The 21,780-nt window shown below is 37.2% G+C and overlaps 1 protein-coding gene across 12 annotated transcripts in view; it reads left to right on the top strand.

Moving 5' to 3' along the window:
* The window catches only part of RBFOX1 (RNA binding fox-1 homolog 1), a 1,252,174-nt gene that overhangs the window by 381 nt on the left and 1,230,013 nt on the right, over positions 1 to 21,780 (top strand). The window lies entirely within an intron of this gene.

Genomic DNA, 21,780 nt, shown 5'->3' with positions numbered 1-21,780 from the left:
AATTGGGCATCAAGAAGTGCAAGACAAATGTGATCAAGTGTCCTGTCTCACTGAGATTATAAGAATGTTACTCCTTGGTTTCTTATCTTGGCTACATGCTTTTTAGTGCAGGAGTGTATATTTTGATCTGTCTCTCACTGTTAGCTGCTTGCAAAATGTGTATGTCAGAAGTGATTTTTTTGGGAGGAGTGAGGGCAGAAGGACTATTAACTGCTAAAGCTTGTTTTTCAGCTCCTTATATTGGGTAATGGTTGGTACATTGAATTGGACATCTTGGATTGTTTTTCAGTCCATTCAGACTTCCAACTGCATTTATGTTGTGGAGTACTATTTTATAGCTGGAGGTGAGGGTAGAGCCTGCAGGGAAGAGGAGAGTTGGTGGTTAGAGATCTCGTCTGGTGAGGGAGCAAATCTCATCTGCTGAGATGTAGCAAAAAAGAGCTGCTGAACAATTGTCTATAAAAATATCACGGTTACCAGATCTTTATATGAGGTTAACTTTGTCAGTGTTTCTTCACTGGTTATTTAGCTCAGCTGCTGTGCCTGTCAGCAGGTTTCTGAGGCTTAGCAGAAAACTGGGGAGGAGAGGGAGTGAACATATGGATTTCCAACCAGTTGAAGCTTTTCCTTTTGTGGTGCTGTTTCGGCCAGGTACTTTTCCTAGACACATACTGGCTGCTTCCCTGAATCAGAAGTGGAGGGGGGAAACAGTGTCTTGTGTGTAGATGTTTCCTGTCTGAGTGGTCATAAGGTGAGCGTATAGCTTCTAGAATTCACTTAAGAGCTGCTGGAAATTTTAGTGTACGTATTTTATCTAGAAGTTATCAAAAATATATTTTTTCTCTCCTGGGATTAATGTCCTCAATGAAGATATTCCTCTCCAAATAAGGAGTCAAGTGTATGCTCCAAATTTTAGTAGGATTTACATTTTTCAAATAATTTGAAGGGTAATTTACTCAGTTAATTTTGGCAGAAGGTCACCTCTAATGCATCATCTCTAAATGCAACAGTTTTCCTGACTCACAAAAGTATTTAAAACATGTCTAGAGTGTCAGCTTATACAAGTAAAAGTAATTTTTCTTTTTATTATTTTTTTTTTTTTTTTTTTTTTAAATCAGTCCCTGTAACTGTATGTGATTGCATTTTGTTCTAAGTCTGCATTTTGGGTTTCAGAAGCTTATGAAGACACACTCTTTTTAACTCTCAGGCATCAAAGCAGTGCTCTTATTCTGATACCAGTTCTGGTAGAAAGACTCTTCCCCTTCCCCATTCAAAGTATACAATATACAGGCAAGTTAGTTGGTCAGATCATAACTCTGCTTTTGTCTGGTTTGGTTTTTACTTGTGTTGATTCCCCCCCACTGAAGTGAAGGCTTTAAATCCATTCAATTTCATGATAAATATCCCTAATTGACTACCAGTATAGGTTGTGTCAGTGTCTTTTTGCTGGTACATGTTACTAGATATTTAATTAGGCAGTTATTGAAAAATGAGCCTGAATTGAGTAAGCTTACTTTATCTTTTTAGGGATGAGTTTTAGAATGTAGAATATGCTAGAATGATGCATACCTAAATCACTGGGCACTGCCCCATTTGTAGGGCTTGGTTTGCTCTTATTAATGTTCTACCACTGATCTACCACTACAGGAAAGTTCTCTGGTGATGAATACCTGTCTTTTTTTTTTTTTTTTTTTTTATATTTTTTTTATACAAAGCAAATGTGATAATGAGTGATTAGTTCTGTTTGTCTCTCCCAAAATATTCATAAATAGTTTTATACTAAAATGATATTTCTTATAGTAATCCTTAAATTAAACTGAGTTTGATTCAAAATTCATTGAAGCTCAGTGAAGTTATTCTTTCCACTCACTTCAACAGACTCTTGCTTGGGATGTTGCACTACATTTTGTATGAAGTTCCAGTAATTTTTCCCCTTCCCGTTTAAAGCAGGGGAATGTCTCTGAATTGGAGACATTATTAGAAATAAATTATGTGACATTTGAAATTCTGTTAACATAAAACTCTTTCTAAAACCATTAAAAACCTTGTTCAACGATCACTGAAAGTGTCTGTCACCATGTAGAGAGCAAGCTGCTGGAAAAGATTGACTGTATGCCCTTAGGAAACACTGGAATGACTTCATTTCTGTGCTTAGAAGAATATTTTAATAGGCATAGTGGTATGGGTAATCAATGCATGCATTGGAAGAACATTTCCTAATAGTCCATTATGTCTTCTGTTTTAAAGAAGGGTATTAAAAAAAATTATAGGCTTTTACTCATTTTTTGGACTAGTAATAAAAAATCAGCACAGTAAGTGTGCTATTTCTTTATTTATTCCACTGCTATTTGCCTGATTCAACATCCATTCTTAGGTTTAGAAGAAAGAGATCTACCTAGGTCATCTGCTCTAACTCATCACTTCACTTATGAAATCTTGTATAGTGAGAGAATGCAAACACCATCTATATTTCATGCTTGTGAAATGATGCAGAATACTTCTGGGCATTTACTTGGCCTTGTGTATTTATAACAGTAGCTGCTGCTGTGCAGAAGTTGGTTGCAGAAGGATGTTTCTGCTGCTAGCTTCACTGGACAGAGGTGTTTTGTTTGCCAAGGGAATGAAGGACCACATTTGCCAATAACTAGTTTGCAGCAGTATCTGGAATGATTCCTTCACTTAGTACTACTATCTAGTTAATGTAGTAACCTGGGGTAAAACTGTAATTGTTAATTTAGATGTCTATTAAAATAATTTGCTTCTTGCCTTCCTTTTTATTACTTATATTTATAGTGAGGAAACTGCTCACAGCAGGTATGAATCATATAGTCTAAGCCCATGTAATTTTTTCCTCTTAATGTTTGTTTTTGGCATATCATCAGAATGAAGTATTTGGTTCAAACAAAATGGAATGCAGTCTTTGTAGTAAGGTTCAACTTGAGAAATTTCTCATTTGATCCAGATGGTGCAGAATTAGCATTTGGAAGAGCTGTTGGGTCACCCCTTTTATCAATAGTTTGGGTAAAAGTATTTAACTAGGGTCTCTGTAGAATTCAATCTACCTTTTGTATGCCTGGAGGATGACCGTAACTATCAGTTACATGATGTTCTGTGATCATTTGTCACCCTACATGTGCTCCAGCACATACTGGAAATTACTAATTTGGTGTGAAATAGTATTTACTGAAATAAAAACCATGTGAGAAGTAAGCATACAAGTAATGATTTTTTTCCTAGGCTGATAGACATGTTCTTCCACCGACTAGCTTATGAGAGTTATCCATGAGTTATGATCATTGAGAATGTATATCCTTGTAATCCTTTTACTTACAGGGTACAGTTTTTTATGGTTTCTCTTTACCCAATTGTTAGTCCATATGGCCAGGTGGATTTTCATAGAATCACAGACTGGTTTGGTTTGAAAGGGACCTTAAAGCTCATCTAGTTCCAGCCCCCTGCCATGAGCAGTGACACCTCACACTAGACCAGTTTGCTCAAAGCCCCACTCAATCTGGCCTTGAACACTTCTGAGGATGGGGCAGCCACAGCTTCTCTGGGCAGCATGTGCCAGTGCCTCACTACTCTCACAGGGAAGAATTTTTTCCTAAATCTAATTTTGTCCTCTCTAATGTAAATCATCTCTTTTGGTGTGAAGATATCTATGTATTCATAATGCCTACTCTGTTAAAAACCAAGCTGCTTTTCCCCTAAACATTTGTGCAAAATGTATAGAACAAGACCAAATTCCTGGGTTTGGTGTGACCTCTCTAGTGGTTCATATAGTCTTAACTGTGTTTTCATATGTAATGTCACCTGTGCAGGAATGTGTAGGAGAGAGCTTGAACTTTTATCCCTTTAAACAACTTTCAGAAAGGTTTAATGCATTTGGGAATTAAAGCACTGTTTCAAATGTTTACAAAAATAGCCTTTGCTTTTGTGAAGATAAGAGGAAAGTGTAGAAGTACAGTGCAGCAAAATTGCAACTTTTTGTTGTTAACATCAAAAGTAATGTCTTCAGTGGTACTGCCATGTTGTAAACAAAAACGAAAAAAGTATGTGAAAACTTGTTATTTAATACTTTTGTAGGAGGAGAAAACTGCTTTGGCTGTCCAACTCTGAAGAATTGGCTGCACTAAACTTGTAGCATATGACAAATCCAGCCTTCCAAATATCAGATGTTAACAGATATTTTAAATACAGTTTAGGATATAAGATGTGGGATGCTATGTGATGTCCTCTTCTCTGCATACAGAACAAATTGAACCTTGATGTTACTTTAAGTGCTGGAAGATCCACTCCTTAAAAATACTTAGTCTTTAAAAACAGGTACCAATTTGTTGGGAATTTTGGGTCAAATGAAATTGAGGGTTGGACTAGATGATCTCCAGAGGTCTCTTCCAACCCTAATGATTCTGTAATTCTATGGGGAAACTATCTTTCACGTCTAATTAAATCTTTGGCATGCTTCTCCCATGCTCATCACTGCCTGCATGAGATGTTTGGAATACAGGTTCACTCCAGTTGCTGTGTGGCCTTTCCTTCTGTTCTCCACAGTAGCATTATCATGTAGTATCTAGATACTGGGTGCCTGGTCTGGCTGGGCTATGGTTAGGGTTAAGACAAACTTCCCCTCTTTCATTGTTCCCTAACATCTACTGCTGCTTCATGTTAAACTTTTATCAGGCCCATTTGATAGAAGCACTTTGCTTCAGCTCTTTGCTGTGTACCACTATTCCCAAAATGTAGAAGAACACAGCTTGGAAAGCTGAAAAACACACCTTGGAAAGCTGATCATTTAAAAGGCTAGTTCTTGGGAGGAGAGGAAGCTTAGACCTTAAAAGCCCTAATGTTCAGTACAAGATGAAACTCCCTCATGTGGGGGATAGGTCTGAATTCACGGTATCAAATTAAAAGTTCTGTAAAGACCAGGTGAGGATGTAGGAACTTAGCCCTGCATCTGGCTTTGTGTAGAAGCTTTATTATGTGCCTTTAGCAGTGTAAGCTGCTGTCAAGCAAGTACTTAAGTAGCAAAGATACAAGGAGGCATTGAATATGAGAATGGTGTTAATCTAGATGAACGAAATGCATGTTTACTATCTTTTATGTTTAGCTCAGGTTATATGAAAAGTAGTGTTTTGGCTCCGTAACTTCTTTTTCATGAAATATATGTATCGTCATAGAGTCAAATCTAAGAAGTGGATCTGAAGCCTGACAGTTTGTTTGCATTATTTGTTTCTGTGCATTGCCTCACAACTTTACACTGTGTTAATGCCATTACTCTACAGGTTTTTTGGTTTGGTGGGGGGTTTTTTTGGGTTTTTTGTTTGTTTAGAAAATGTATTTGTTCCTTAGAGTTGGTTTATTAAGAGAACTTGTTTGCATGTGCATGGCTTTGTGCTCTAGATGATATTTATGAATATTACTTTGAAGAGGAATCATGTTTAGAAAGGGAGAACCTCAGCTGGTGAGTCCAAGTCCATACGTGGATTGAAAGTTGGATTTAAGGTGCTGATTTTTTACTTTCAAGGTCCTAAACAGATTGAAGCATTCTACTGTCAAGGCTGTGGTTTTGGTTTTTTCCCCTCCTCCTTATAATATTGTTTAAATCCATTGAAATCCTTTTGTCCTCAGAGGTTATGGAAGGGAATAGACTTCTAGGAGGGCACTGTGGATTTGTAACATTTTGAACAGCATGACATTTGGAACATGTTGTATGAGGTAGTCTGTTTGCCTTTCCTCTCTTGCCTATTTTTGGCTCTGGTTACCTAAATTAGAGGCTAACTTAAGGATTGACTTGTTAGGCAAAAATTCCAATGTATTGGAATTAATGTTTTTGTTGCTTTGATTCAGAACATAATGAAATTGTGTGATCCAGGACATTGGCATTATTATTAGTCTTTGGAAATGGAAAGGAGATAATAATTCTTTAGAAGAATTGAGTGGTGGTATTGATGTAAGCTGCTGGAGTTAATTCCACAGGAATATTTTCTATTAGAAATGCTGGTAAGGGAGTCTTGTAGAAAGATGTGAATAAATGATCTTCAAAAATTAGTTTGGACTTGATTCCATGTCCAAGAACAAGTTGATGGAAAATGTTCTCCCTTAAACTGATTTATTCTGTTAACTTTCTGCTGGTTAATGCCCATGTAGGTAAACAGTGTCTCAAGGACTTGAGCAGGAATAACTGCAGTAAGGAATTGACTAAGACAACTAAAGGCAGCAGAAATAGACCCTTATGGATAATCTAATTTTTACATTTTAACTGTATTTATTGGGGCAGAGCACTAGATGGCAGGGGTAAGTGTGCAAAACTAAAGACTGTGTATGGACTGCCTGATTGTTTCGACATGGGGGAAATTAATTTTATTCAGTGAGTGACTGCCTATTTTTAATGTGCAGTTGCAACCAAGAGTAGCATAAGCCCTTTGTATTTGCCCTTTGGAAGTTTAATTTCACTGATAAGGAACATTCATGAAGCATTTCTGTCTCGATTTGAATGATCAATTACCTAATATTGATGTTTGTAGAGTAACTGGAATACTAGTTTTGATTGAAATGACAACCAAAATGCATTAAAATCTTCCAAGGTGTGAAAGACGACATTTCTGATCTACACAGTTGTATTAGTGGAGATGTGAAGTTAAGGTATTTATGCATTGCTCTTACTTGCTACTGTTTTTCTGTAACCCAATATAGGTTAGTGTGCATTGAATAATCCCCCAGTCATTATGAAAAATAGTTTTATTTCAAGTCTCTATGATTGCGAAATTGAAAAATTATTTACTTACTGGGTGTTTGGGATTTTTTTTCAATGTTTGCAGTCTTAGTCATTAGTCTGGATTGCAACGTTGGGGAATATGCCATAGGAGAAATGTGAAAATTGAAAATGGAAGCAGGCTGGTGCTTCACCAGCTTTCCCTTTCCTGTGGAGTGCTCAATGTTCAGACTAATTTGTGGGTGCGTTATTACTGAAGTTGCCTGTTTTGTTCCATTAAATTAGACTAGTATCTGATGCACTGCCACCCATGTAATTTCTCCCTAGAGAATGCACTTAATGTGTTCTAATGCTTTGTCCGCTGTGCAGTTCTTAAACAGCCCAAGGAGTGGTACGTAGTCTTGACTGCACTAGGAAGAAACTTATCCTTTAAATTAAGAATACAGAACATTTGATAATTGTCTTGTGTCCTGAACTCTTTCCTTTTGGCATCGTAAGCTATTATTAAAATGGACTTAACTACTTCAACAGTTGTGAAGCAATCTTCTGATAGCTTGGTGTGGGAAAATGCAGCAGTTGAGTAACTTAACCTAATGTCATTGACTGTAAGTGGTAGATAATGAAGTAATTCTCAATTAGTTGTACTGAGATTTAATTAATAAAGGTCCATCTAAGATTCACAAATCAATGACAAGTGGCGGGAGGGGACATGTAGGTAGCTGGAGTCCTTGGAAAGGGTACTTTGATTCTAGTCCTAAAAGCAAAACTTGTTTGAAATGAAAAAGATTTCCTAAGCACAAAAATTCTTACAAATCTGTCTCTTTTACCTGCTATTTTCTTTCCACATGCTTACAGTATACTGCATTTCAGCTGTATTTCGCTAGCCATTACATGGAGTTGTGTCTGATGTTAATGCTATAGAATGTGAATGTTTCTGTTTTGCTGTCTCAGGTACTTCAAAGGAAATGTAGACTGTGTTGTGCATCATTGTGATTCAAAGGTTACTGTGTATTACAAATCATTTAGGATCCCTAGCAAAAAACGCAACTGTGGTCCTTTATTTAAAGAAAAATATTATTATTTAAGTAGTTGGTAACTGGACAGACAAATCAAAAGGTGAGAGAAGGAGAAGCATGTACTTGTCCAAGCCTATATAGCAAGTCATTATCTGAAATGCTCCAGCTGCTTTAGTTCCAGGTCTCAGTTGTTAAGACCAGTTATACCCAACCTGTGACTTGGGGATAACATCTGAAACCTTTAGGTGTTCTTTATTGGTACAAGAAAATAAAGGCTGCCAAAGGAGAATAAAGTTGAGTATCTGTGGTGCGTTACTTGTTCAGGATTGTTGCCTGATGGCTAGCAAGAATTGTGCAGAGTCATAACAGCCTTTAATAATTGAACAGGGACACCAGAGAATCAGCCAGCATTGGCTTAAAGGGCTGTATGTTTTCCCAAGGTCAGAGTGACCTTGAATAGTTAGACAAAGATAGCATAGGCTCAGTTGTTAATGGCATACACTTAAAGAGCTGCGTATTTCCCCAGCTCCTGTAATTATTTTGGTGGTATTGGTTACCTTTGATATTAAGGAGATGATGAAAAATGTTCTCACAAAGTTCCTTTTATTGTTGATGTCTATGAATAGTGCGGTAAATTCCTGGTTTAGGGAAGCAGTGCCATCTCTTCAGCCTCCTTGCTCTGAACCTAATTCGGTATTTTAGTAAGATGGTATTTGCAAGGTTTCTTTAAGATGAGATTTTCAAATAACATGTAAGCTCATAGCCGTTTAAAGTTCTTATTTGTAAGTCAGAATGACTGCAGGTGGTGGGAGGCTGCATAGAGCATGGACCATTTCTGCAAGATCTGAAGGTCAAAAATGTGATGGGTTGTCAAATACTACCCTGGTAATGATCTGTGGGTTTTTTAAAAAAAAGTTGGTTGCATCTTTCTTATTGATATTCTTGTTGATACCTGAATTTCATTTAGTGCTTCCTATTGAACATTTTTTTCTTCTGACTGGAGCTTAGCCTTACTAGTGCAAATGCCAAATAAATATGTATTGCCTTAAGTGAACTCGTGGCAGAATAAAACTTGCAAGACAGAATAAAACAGCAAGGATTGAATTTCATCCAGTAAATTTTTACTAATCTGTAGCATAGTGGATTGGAGTTGCTTTATTCTGCCATCCTACTCAGTGAGCGTAATTACACGCTTTGTGCAGGTCCAAAAAAAAAATAATTATTTTATGTTCATTATACTAGTCCACAAAAATCACTATGTGACTGGGTGTGATAGCTGGCTCCGTTTACAGTCCCAGCAAGAAGTGGTGTTTGGCAGTTCCTGGTAAGCTATAACTGTATTTTTGTGGGTGATTAGGACACAAAGTTGTGCTGAGTAAAAAATATACTTGTAGCTGCACCTGTACACTGACAGGCATTTTGCCTGTCAGAACAATGGTGGAAAAGTAGGTCCTGAACTACACTGGAAGAAGGGTAGAACAAAGTGAGACAGGCTGATAGCCTTGTCTTGCATTTAAATCTGTCACTCTCACTTCAGTGCATGTCCCAGTTCCACTTGCATTATGCAGGCTTTGGCTCCTTTTTATTTAATTACACATGGTCCTTAATTTTTTTTAATTGAATAGCTATATATAAATTTCTGTCACAGTATAAATGTTTCTTTTACTGGTTGAGATGTACTGTGTATTCAACACATTTTCAATGAATGTTGTTTTCCAAAATCAGATGGCTAATCACAAAAAATATAAATGGATTTAGTATGTAAAATTCTGAACTGTTACCACACTGAGATCATGTTAGTTCTTTGAGTTGGGCCATAACTAAGTGGAAAGTAAACATTCTGAGCAATAATACACTGGTGAAGTAACCTCTGTTCTGAGATGCTGAGAGGTTTTTTTCCTTTATACATATTTCAACTAAAAGCTCTAATCTTTTCACTGTCTCCAGAGAGCAAAATCATTGTCTGTTGCATTTAGAAACTGTGAATGAAGAGTCTATATAAAATGGAAAGAACGCTGCTTGAGCAATTTATCACTTTTTACTTAATTTAAAATAAATGACATTGGGAAAGCTGTTGCATTAGATTTTAAAAAAAAAAAACAAAAAAAACAAAAAACAAAACCTGTTTCGTGGAAAAACAGCAGAACAAAATTTTTTCCTTTCACTACAGATTCGTTCCCAAATCTTACAGGCACAATAGTTTTTTGTTATGTGATGGTGTTTTCTAATGTCTCTATGTAAGTACATATTACACAAAGGTGTGATGCTCTTGGCCACTAATGTATTGGCCCTTCTTAGATATCAAGGCTAGAATTGACTGTTAGAGCCTGATTTCTGTTAAAAGTTAAGTACTAACTCCACAACTTCTGTTTGAGGTAAAACATGTCATTTTTAAAAAACAACCGTTGTTGGTTAAAGGCTTCAGTTCATGGGTGATTCCTCAAATCCCCAGGTAAATTTCTTGCAGTAGCTGATTATTCTCGCTGTAAAAAGAAAAAAAAATAGTTGGAATTTACCCAACTGCACATGCCAGCCTGCATATACTTGTTGCAGCAGACCTTACTGACTCCCATGATGGGAATAAAGTCATTGCCTTCTCTTGGAAGAACTAACTCACTCTATCGGTGTACATTGTTTCCCATCTTGAAGGTCTGTGTTCCTCATCTGAAATAATTGATCTCCACTCTCTCTGGCTGGCTCTTTGCAAGTTCAACATTTTTAAAGAAAGCTGATTCTGCTGGGTGGTCTCGTGTTGATATTTCAATGGGTTAGGTACTGCTCTGCCTTGGATTTGAGTCATTTACCAGCAACTGCAAAGTAACTTCTTGGTACGTTGCTTCTGAGCAGAACTACTACAGTTTTTATAGCACCCATTGTGCTTTTATCACAAGTGATTGTTTGTCCATGTGGAAGTGCATTTCTTTCAGACAAGCCCAGAATTTATCACTGCTATTTGATTTAAGTTGTCCAGAAATCACCAGTGACTTGATTTTTACGTATGCACTTTCCCAAATTAATTGAAAAAAATCACTGAATAATAAGGGGATTTTAAAGACCTAATAAGGTCTTTAAAGGGGGTTTGGAGGCAGGTTGATGCGATTTCATTGCTTTCACCTAGCAAAGGAATTGTATTTTAGTGAAGTAAAGCCTCCCAAGTGAAGAGATTAAGTTGGTTGCTGGGGGAATACATATAAAAAGTAAGGGAATAAACAATGGAAATAATCTGCCTTTCTCAAAGGTGTCAAGAAGAGAGGGAACTAGTGCAAGGAACTGTTGTGAAACTTCCAAGGTACTTCACTGTTCTTGATGCTTCTTCCTCAAAACCTAAAGGTATTGTTTGTGCTTCCTTTGAAACCAAAGAGATCAGTCACTAAAGTCATAGCAACAGAGGATGAGACCTGTTGAGAGTGTTTCTCCTGGAGCAGGATGTTAGGTTCTATGTGTAAACAGCTTTGCTTTGGTTTTAACAATGTTCGCATTATTTGGTACTCACCACAATGTCTAACTTGTGACATTTGTTGTGTCTAGACCTTCTTGGTTTTACCTTGTTGGTACTGGATGTTATTCTGTAGATGGATGGCAGAAGCCAGTGCTTTAGTGTCTAGTGTTCCAAGATCCATTTTTCTTCAGGAAACCAAGAAAAAATTGCAGCTGTATATCTGACTAATGTTTTCTCCCCTTGCATGGTAATTTTCCTGCTACATTTTAAAAAGTTTAAACTTCCTTGCCTTTAGCTGTACTTATATTAGTTCAGTCAAGGGCCTCCTGCCTCCAAAAGTGGCTTTCTTAACACAATTCGCCAATAATTAATTGTTTCACATGAAGCAAGTAGTTAAAATTCTCATATTTTAGGATTAGCTATTTTATAAATGGCAACAATAACACTTTAACGTGCACACCTCCATTAAGTTCAACTAAAACTTCAAGTTTGAAAAGCATCATGAATTTCTCTGAAAGGCCTTAGGTAAATTTGTGAAGTGTTTATTATTGCTGATAATAAAAACCCAGTTTCTTTTGAAGGGCTTATATTGTTAAAGTACAGCTTGCAGGTGATCTGGGCTTATATTCAATGTAATCATTGTCCGTATTCAGTGCCAGGAAGCCCTCCAAAGGATAGGCATCTCCCTCACCTTCAGAATTAATTTTTCAATAAGACTGCAGCAGAGTTTGATTTGCAAACAGTAACTAATTTTCCTTAGTTTAGGCCTGAGGGAGATGATTGCTTTCTGTATAACAGTTACTAAACACATTCTGTTTTCACTTGAACTGAAGGAGCTAGCAAAAACTCCATAGATGATACTGGGATCCTCTTAAATCTCCCAAGACCTGAGACACAATCTGTTTTTTATGTATGATCCAAACTTAAAGTTTAAGCCCTCTAGGACTAGAGTAAAAGTGCATTTGTATTAAGGGAGCCTTGATACCTCCTGCGGAACTGACACAAACATTTCATTAAACAAATTCTGATGTTTGTTGTTCTTGATTTTTTTTTTTCTTTTTTTTTTTTTTTTTTCAATTATGGGGTATTTGCATGGGGAAAAAAAAGCTTCCTCTGTTCCTGCTGCTCATTCCTCACCTGAAGGCACAATCTTTGCTCTGATTTGCAATTAGTTACTATGTAAATGATGGCAATGTCAGAGTTAGTGTTATGCTTTTAGGCAGAGAGGGAGCAGCAGGAGCTGATGGATACTCAAACCCACCTAAGTTTCACACAAAGATCTTTGCTAAATAATACATGCTGGTGGAAAGATGCAGTTGAGAAGCCACACAGGCTGAGTGGTCTTTAAAACACTATTTTGAGTGTTTCCATCCCCGACCTGTCACTCATCAAGCCAGTGTCTAATTAGGTAGCGATTGTAGCTGTGCTGGAGCAGGAACAAAGTTTAATGGAACCTGTAGGGATATGTCAGCAGCTGATCTCAGGCTTTTTTTTTTTTTTTTATTTGATTAGGGTACTTAGGATTTCTGTTATCTAGGGGAGGAAATCATCACTTCAAGGCATGAATCAGTTTGTTCCATCATAGGACTGTTGGCTTCAGCCAGGCGCCAAACCCACCTCTCAAACAGGGAGCAGCAGAGATCTGCATTAACACTGTTTAAAATCCTGTTATTTCTGAGAGAGCTAGGGAAAGGTGTCTTCCCATACATGTACATAAATAGGTCATATCCCAAAATAACATGAGGAACTTCTGAAGCAAAGTGCTGAGACCATTGTGACATTGCCTTCGATTAGGTGATTTCTCTCATGGAATCCTAGAATGGTTTGGGTTGGAAGGGACCTTAAAGATCATATAATTCCAACCCCCCTGCCACAGGCAGGGCTTACACCACCCACTAGACCCAGTTGCTCAAAGGCCTGTCCAGCCTGGCCTAGGACAAATCAATGTTTCAGTCTGGCTGTCCTTTCTAAAGCTTTTCTTAGAATCTTGGTACGTAGGATTCCCTATGACTAGATCTTATTTCCTGCTTGCCTGTTTTCAGCGTTTCCCCTGCCCTATTGTCTCCCTGTTTAGCAGGCTGTATATGATTTATGGTAGCCAGCACAGTTCTTTGAGGTTTTGGCTTTCACCTCTTAGACTTCAGTAGCTGGAAGGGAAAGCTGCTGATCAGAGAACTGACTAGCTGACCTTAGTGGTTTGTTCATCTGCAAAATGCATGTTGTGGAGGACTACTTGGAACAAAATGGACACATGAGCGATCCAGGACTCATGTCAATAGCAAGAGTTTGAGTTAGGTCTCACGGCCTAGCATCAAGGTCATATAAAGGACACTCGCGGGGGCAGAATGAGAAAGTTGGCTCACGAAAAACAACTCCCGGATGTGGAATGCAGAACTTCGCAAACTTAAGGACTTATAAGGCCTTCGCGTGAACTGAAAGCTTTAGCCAATCGTAAGCTGTATCTATGCGCATCTTGTTAAGCTCAACCAATTAGGATTGTATAAGGTCCACGTGGACACTCAGAGAATATATAAACAGCTATCTGGGCTTAATAAAAGCGTCAGCATTTAATCATATTGGTTGTCCTGCTGTCCGTTTATCTCCCGCAGCATGCGGTTTCATCTCCTTGAGTGATTAGGGAGGCTGAATGTAGAGCTTGCTTTTATTATATTGTTAGTACCAGTGTCAGTTTGCTTTCTTCTACTTTGCTTTATTTTCATAAATACTAGGTAGCCATTTTACCTATTGTAAATGCTGAAGAGCTGCAGAGGGAAGGGAAAGTATCCAGCACTACGTACTTTGAAGAATAAAGAAATTAAATAATCCTGAATCTTTTTTGTTCTTTGGGCTACAGACTTTGTGGAAAAAAATAAAACTAGTTTCTGTAGATGTAAGGACAGTTGTATCTGTGGGGACTGAACTGCCCAATGTCACCTTAAGCATTATAAAACATGCCAACAGCATAACATTAAGAAATACAAGAAATGATACAATTAGTATGAGAAAAGAGTGTGTGTGTGCATATATATATAATTCTCTAAATCTTCTAAGAAATATGTAGGATTTATCATAAGGCTACTCTTGGATTTAATACTCCAAGTATTAAATTGTAAGTAAACCTCTTTTCAAATCATGATTCTGCCTTCAATCATGATATTTTAAAAATAGTGATTTTAGATTCTTATTTTCTGTTACCATCTACATTTGAAGCTGTTTGGGTGATATTTTAGTGACAGATTTATCTGTAAGACTACAAACAGCAATGTAAGCTGCTACACAAGAATGTAAATTAAAAGCCAGATTTTTAAGAAAGCTGAGTTTTGGAAATAATTCCATCACTTCAGCAGTATGGAATTCCAGGAATAAACCAAAATGCTAATGAGAACCTTGATTTAAAAACTGGGAATTTAGAAACATTGATACTTGCTTGAAAGAACATTATTTTAAATCAGTGGAAGTTATAAATGGATTGCCAGATCCAGCTTTACTGTGAGAAATGACTGTGTATCCTCTTTGAGTTGTGGCTTGTCAGGCACATGAGCGCTGTAGTGTCTCACCTCTTATTTCAGCAAAATGCAGGATGCTCAGCTGCTGGCAGTAGTGTGGGTAATTTAGTTTCCTTCAGTAGTCTTCCATAATAATTTTAGGAACTTCAGGTACGTTTGAGGCAGAATGAATTGAAGCACTTTATAGAATTTTGACTTAATTTGTTTTTTTGGTGGTTTTTTTTTTTTTTTTTTTTTTAGAAGGGATTGAGGACCAGTGCTAAAATATTACTGTCACTGTTTTGAATGGTCTTTGAAGCCATATTTTCATTCTTGCTGGGTTGACGATTGAATGACAGTTTTTACACAAGTTCTACATTCTCTTTTTTTCCATTGTTCTTTATGAAAGATACAGGTAGTTTGAGAAATCCATTTAGATACTTGGAACTATTATAGCAAGACAACCTTGACATCGCTCATTCAACAGCAGATGAGTGTTTTGTGCTTTATCTTGTAGACAGCATCCTACCTGTGTGCTATCATTAATAGGCTCACTGTGCAGAGGACTCATCTTCATAAAAAAAGGCTCCACCTCTCTGTGATGAACCAGATGCCATCAGCATTTTTAAAAATAATTCCCAGTAACAGCACTTTTCTGAGGCACAAAATGGCTAACATCTTCACAATTTAGAGAAATCCACTGCGTAAGTGCAGTACTTCCATTTATCAAAGGAAAAAAGAGTATACAATATAAAAAAAAAAATTTAAAAAAGCAATTCTTGGAATAAAATTTAGGTGGAAGCAGTTAATTAAAAAATTAAAAAAAAAAAAAAGGGGGAGGGATAAATCAGATAAACCCAAGAAAACCAGTTCCTTAGGTCATGGTTGCCCAACTTCTTCAACCAAGTTAGTCAGAAAGTTGATTGTAGTGACAGGTGAAAGTTGGATGCTGTGGTCTCTCTCCTGCAGCATGCCTGACAGAAGATATGCACTTGTCTCCAAGGTAGTGCCAATATGCTGTTCTTTCAGAGCAGCACCTCATTTACAGAGAATGCTTTACTCCATTCTGAGAATGTATGTGCTTATGAAATACTAAATGCTAACTTTTTTTAAACTGTAAATAATTCCTATAGTCACTCCTGTAGTTGCTAATTTCTGTATATGCTTCTGTGCTGTTACAGTAACATAAAGATGATTATAAGTTGTTTTTTCTTGTGTTTTTTCTTCCATGTGGTCATGCTGCTCTTCATAAATGAGGGCATATTTGTAAGGTCACAGTGACAAGGGGATATCCTCCTTCAAACAGAGGCTTTGATTTGGCCTTGGAAAGCACTTGCACATGCTTTTCAGTACTCCACTGAAGTTCCACTCAAAGCAGTGGTAATGAAAACATACTTTAAAATAGCGTGGATGTAATCAAATCCTTGAAGTCAGGTGCCTATCTCATTGCTTTGCTGAAGAGTAGAGAGCATCTTGAGCACACTGCAACAGGATCAAATTTTTCCTCCTAGGGTTGTGAGCATAGTGAAGAAAGTAGTAACAGTATTGAACTGCAGCGGAGTGTTTCTAAGGAATTGTATCCTGGATCATGTGTCCTTCTGCTTAGTATATGGGGAAAATAATATCAAGAATTTTTTGTATCTGTGTATTAGTAAACTTAGGCTCTTGGTGAGGTGATTTCCAGGACTCCACTATATAAAAAGTGATGAAATGCATCTAGTATCTTCAGGTTTAGTGCTAATCTAACAGGTTAAAAATAATTTGTAATTACTGAGTCACTTAACAGGAGAGCATTTGGTTGCCTTAAAACTAGCTTGACTAAATGAGGTGAATATTAAGCGTAATGTGCTTGCACAGGTACAAGAATTGCTAGATGATATATTAGATGATCATAGAAATACCACCTGGCTTCAATATTTGCTGATCTATGAAGCCACTTTATTACTCAGGTGTCTAACAACATGCAGATATGTGCATTAATAGTTTCCGTTGCATTAAAATGCCAAACTTACAATTTTGCACTTTATAGACTCAGTAGAATATAGTTAGCAAACTGTGCTGTTGGAAAACAAGATTGCAAATCAATTACTTCATGCTTGACCCTGTTTGGATCACTTTGCTTTGCTAAGATCCTTGTTTAGCAGACACTGCGAAAGTGAATGTGCTTGAGAATTGGACCTATTTTTCAGAGATAACTGCAGACTAATAACAACTTTGATCATTGAGAAATCTATTCTTTTTTTACCTGCAAGACAGCATAATAGCCCAGTTTTATAAACAAATTTATAGGCTTACCAGATCTAACATTCAGGCCTTATTTATCTGGAAAATTAAGGCAAATCCTACATGCAGAACGATAGGCATTTCCATCAAAATCCTATCCTTTGCTGTAGTTTACTTCCTAGGCAGGCAAAATGCAGAAGAGCTGATTTTTGGGAAGCAACTGTGACATTCTCAGTGGAAGTAATTTATCAAAACACTGCTTTGAAAAATGACATGCTTGTAGTCATTTTTCAAAATGGTAGTTTCAGTGGTAGTGAAACTTGCTTGTAATAGATTTGGTTAGTGTGATTCAAATGCCCTTTCCAGACCGTCAATGCAGGCTTCAGTCTCACAGGTATTCTGTCTTCCTTGAATGTTAAGATCATCCACTACTAAGTGGAAGGCGGATGGCTGCCCAATGAGGCTGTGTATATTATTGCTAGTGCAGCCATATGGTGAGCCAGCTTTGCTTTTAGATTTTTTTAATGTGTATAGTTTTATCAGAGTAATAATGCTTAGAGATTTACTGTTTATTTTCTCAGGTTTAATATTGCAGCAGAAATCTTTAGCTGACATTCACCATGTTATTAAGCAAATGTTCCAGTGTGAGGCACAATTTGTTTTTTCTTTGAGTGACATGACTATACTTCCTTTTAAAACTCAGAGCAAATAAAGTCTCTGGATTTAATGTTCTTTGGGTTTTTTTCTGTTGTTGAATAGGGAAGTCAGTTTAGGTCCTTGTTATTTAATATTCATTTAGGGGTGATAGCTGAAAAATCCCCTTATTAGAAATTAAAAATGGCTCTTTGAAATTGAAACTGGCACTTTGGATCTAATGCAAAATCAGAAGAAGTCAGTAGTGAGATTCCTGTTGCTTTTATACATCCATGATTGCTCGTTTGAGTAAAAATTTAAGTTATTTCTCTTCTCAGAATTGGTCTCTGTGCTTCTCAGTATACACATTTATTTGTATTGTACTTACTGCTGCTACTTTGCAGTGATGTGAAGAGATCCTGGTATGGACATGTATTCATGGAGTTAAAGACTCTAAAATTTTTAGGTGGTATAAAACTGGGAACATCTGATCACTTAGTGTTAGTTTCTGAATATCGTGGGCCTATAACTTGTACTCAGCACTCTCCTGAGTCTGGTAAGATGACTTTGGCAAAAGTGTGTTCCTTCCAGTCTGAAGGCTCTCAGTTTTTGTCTTTGTGTCAGGAAACTCAGACTGCATAGAGAATCCCTCACTTTCTTGAGATGCTTTTCTCATGAGGAATCACCCTGACTGTTCAGAAGTTTGTGTATGATATGCCTGCTTTTTGTTTTGTTTTATTTCACTTCAGATTCTGGGTGTTGGTTCTTGTTTCATTTTTTCTGTACAAAATTAGACCTGTCTTTAGTACATAGGGGTTGGTGGTTTTTTTTCAGTTATAGATCATAAGTTATGACAAACACTGAATTTGTCGACTTTATAGGCTGAATTAAGGGTGTTTTTAGGGCATGGGACTACAGATACCTAAATGGAAATAAGTGTAAATGTTTCAGTAAGTGCTGCAGAGGTCTGAATCCTAAATTTGTAGTACATAAGCACTGGAAGATGTGAAAGTACATATGGAAATATGTTTTCCTCATTGTAACTCCTGCTTCGACTCATTGGTATGCAACTACCAAGTAATTAAATGTAATTGAAGTGCTATGCCAGAGGATGTGTGATCCAACAGTAATTGCTACTCATGTAATACTCCATAGTGTGATCTAGAAGCTGAACTTAATTGTGTAGTCGACCTGCACAAAATGAATAGCAACTACCATCTTATTATACTACACTTGCATTTTAAATGTAACTTAATTAGTCAATGTTAAACTAATAATGAAGCAGCAATAGGCACTACTGACTATATTAAAGTGAATGTTAAGTTGTACTGAACGTGCATTGTGCCAGCAAACTACAGAGACAAACCATTTTCTTACCTTGTTTTGTAACTAAGGTCATCTAAGGTTTCCATATGTGTTCTTTCAATGGCATGAAACGTCTCTGAACTTAGTTTTTCTCTGGAAATGCTGCTGGGTCTAACCAAATAATGTTCTATAAGCAAGGTGCTCTATAGCCTCTGTGTATTTCTTGTAGTTTACATTCATTAGGACTGTCTCAGACTAAGTCTGTTAATTCTTTAAATTTGAGCCTACATAAGTAAAAGGAAACTCCTGTTCTGATACAGGGAGTCCTGGACCAATAAGAAATAGAGAAAACTTATCTTTGGTTATGTCTTCATTAGCAAAGAGCAAGGCCCAGTTATAGTGGATCTTTAGAGCAAAACTGTTAGTGCTAATGACCCACTGATATCACTGACTGCCTTTAGAAACACTGAAGCACTTGGGTATGTTTTGGAGTTGCATTCAATTTATGCCAAAGTCAGTGTTTTCCTTGGGTGAAAATAGTCTTTCATTCCAAAGTTAGGCAGGAGTAAGAGCTGCCTATAGTCATGATGCTCTTGGTAATAGGCTATATATAAGAAAAGAGTTAAAAAAAAAAAAAAAAAATAAAAAAAAAATCACTTGCCAGTCCATGTCACAGAATTCACAGCTTTCTAATCAGTAGGCTATTTTCAGAGTTTTTTGCCTGAGAAGTACAGGGAGGGAAAGTCTTGTGTCCAGATGAAGACTTGAGAAAAAACCATTCTGAAGAGTTTTGCTGAAGCAATCAGCCAGACAGATATGGTTACTAACCTAAATTTAAGAGTTAAATCTGCACAGCTTTGCAGCAAAGAAGGGAGAAATGAAAGGACATAGGGTGAAAGGAAACAAGATGCAGCATGATTCTTCTCTTGGCTAATAGTGGTAATGGAATAGAGAATAGACTTGATTTCTGACCTGTATTTCAAGGATATTTAATGAATTATTGCTCTAAGTAGTAACTACTTGTTCTCAGCATGTAGTGTGCTTCCTTCCAGTGTGCAGGTGACACCACACAGCTTGGTGGTGTTGGCAAAATTGCTGAGTGCACACTCAATCCCACTGGCAGTGCTGCCCACAAGGATGTTGAGCAGTGCTGGTCCCCATACTGACCTCCACTTGGACATTGAGCTGTTGACCATAGGTCTTTGAGTGCAACCATCAGGCCAGTTCCTTATCCACTGAGTGGTCCATCTGTCAAATGGTTCATTGCCTCATGGAAATAAAAGGTGTAATAGCAAGTCTAATCTGTTTGTGCCTCAAACTTCAGCAGCCTTAACATCTGGGATGGGAATTGCATTAGCTCCCTTTTCAAGGTAGTCTGGTTGATGCTTATTTGCTTGATTGATATCTTCCTCTTGGCCACATATCTGGTGCTGAGCAAATACGTGATACTGTTGAATTAGTTCAAATACCGATCCCTCTGTTGTATTGCTCTGAGAAGGTAGGTGACTCTAATGATGACTCTTAAAAATACATGGAAAGAAAAAAAAAAAAAAAATCAAGTCTTGCCCTCAGAACTTTTCCCCAGCCTATGAATACCAGAACTTCAAGCTGTATTGTAGCTGTAATTCAAATAACATTGCCAGAATTGGTATATCCAGAAAATAACATTTGTAGTTACAAATATATGAGAGGGTGGCTTTTGACTATAGTATGCTAAAAAGCTGTGGATTTTACTTGATCTATCATGATGCATAAGTGCATTTTAAAGAAAACATATTTCTTGTGCTGGCAAAGTGTGTGTTTGTTTTGCTATTTAAAGCATAATTTTTGTTTTATATGTTGCTGCTTTTTCCTGCTGTGATTAACCATCTTCTGCTGCTTCCCTTTCTTAAAATACATAGGCAGTACAAGACATGTCAGTGTAAATGTTGTGATGTTAAACCATTTTTGGAGTGGTGATCAAGAAAGCTGACATACGCTTCCGGTTCGCTTTGGATTAAATATGCTAGAGTGCCTACTGATTTCTGAAAGTCAAATTTGACACTGAAGTTAAATGGGAAATGGCTTTCTGTTTGGGGTGGGGGAGAAGTGGGGAGTGAGGAAGAAATTTAATTCCCTGAAGTCTGCTTGAACTTAAACTGAGATGATGCCACTGATGGCGCAGCCATGAGTCTGCTGTGATGTACCTTGTCCCACTCTCCTCTTGAAAATTTACTGAAGAATCCTTAGTTATTCCAATAGGAAAAAAACCACTCTCCAGCATGTATAAATAATGACTCCGCTCCCATCCCAGTTCCCTCAGGTCTTCTGATTTAAGGCTGCAGAGTTCCTAGAAATTCCACCTGGCTAGAATATAGTTCTTAATAAATGCTAAGTTTCTAGATTTGTTTTTGAAATACAGTGGACTCTTATTTCCAGTATTCCTCATAAATAAAAACCAGGAAGAGGTAGGTGTGCCTCAGAGTAGTCAGTAATTTGAACTTACATTTGAAGAGTAGGAAGTGCAAGTTTGATATGTGCTTTCTTTAATTCCTAGCAGGTACTTGACCATATCCTTATGCTAAGCAAAGCCAGAACTTAGCTGTTGTAAGTCAGTTCTTCTTTGTAAGACAGTTCTTCTGGAATTGTCACACATCATTTAAATAACTGAACTTGTGTCAGGCTGGAAAAAGATCTGAATCTGATTCTTCCCTGTCCTGGACAAGAAAGAAGCATTGGAGTCTTTTGTTTAGTCTTACTTCTAGACAGTGTCTTGAGCTGAAAATGTAATTTCAAGCAGCACTTCTGTGGGTCTCCTGTTATAACTTGCTTAGTTTGGAGCAGTCTAATTAGCACAAGCTCAAACATTGTGTTAATAGGTTGAGTTTATCACCTCCCAATTAGTTCATTGAAGAGAGAGATAGTGTTTGCCTCTGGCATTCTTGTTTTATTAAGATGTATTCAGTAATCACCAAGCTAAAGGCT

Source organism: Strigops habroptila, chromosome 4 (assembly GCF_004027225.2).
Source record: "Strigops habroptila isolate Jane chromosome 4, bStrHab1.2.pri, whole genome shotgun sequence".
NCBI classification, from domain to species: Eukaryota; Metazoa; Chordata; class Aves; order Psittaciformes; family Psittacidae; genus Strigops; species Strigops habroptila.
Note: the sequence above shows the minus strand (reverse complement) of the source record. Positions and strands in the feature narration are given on the sequence as shown.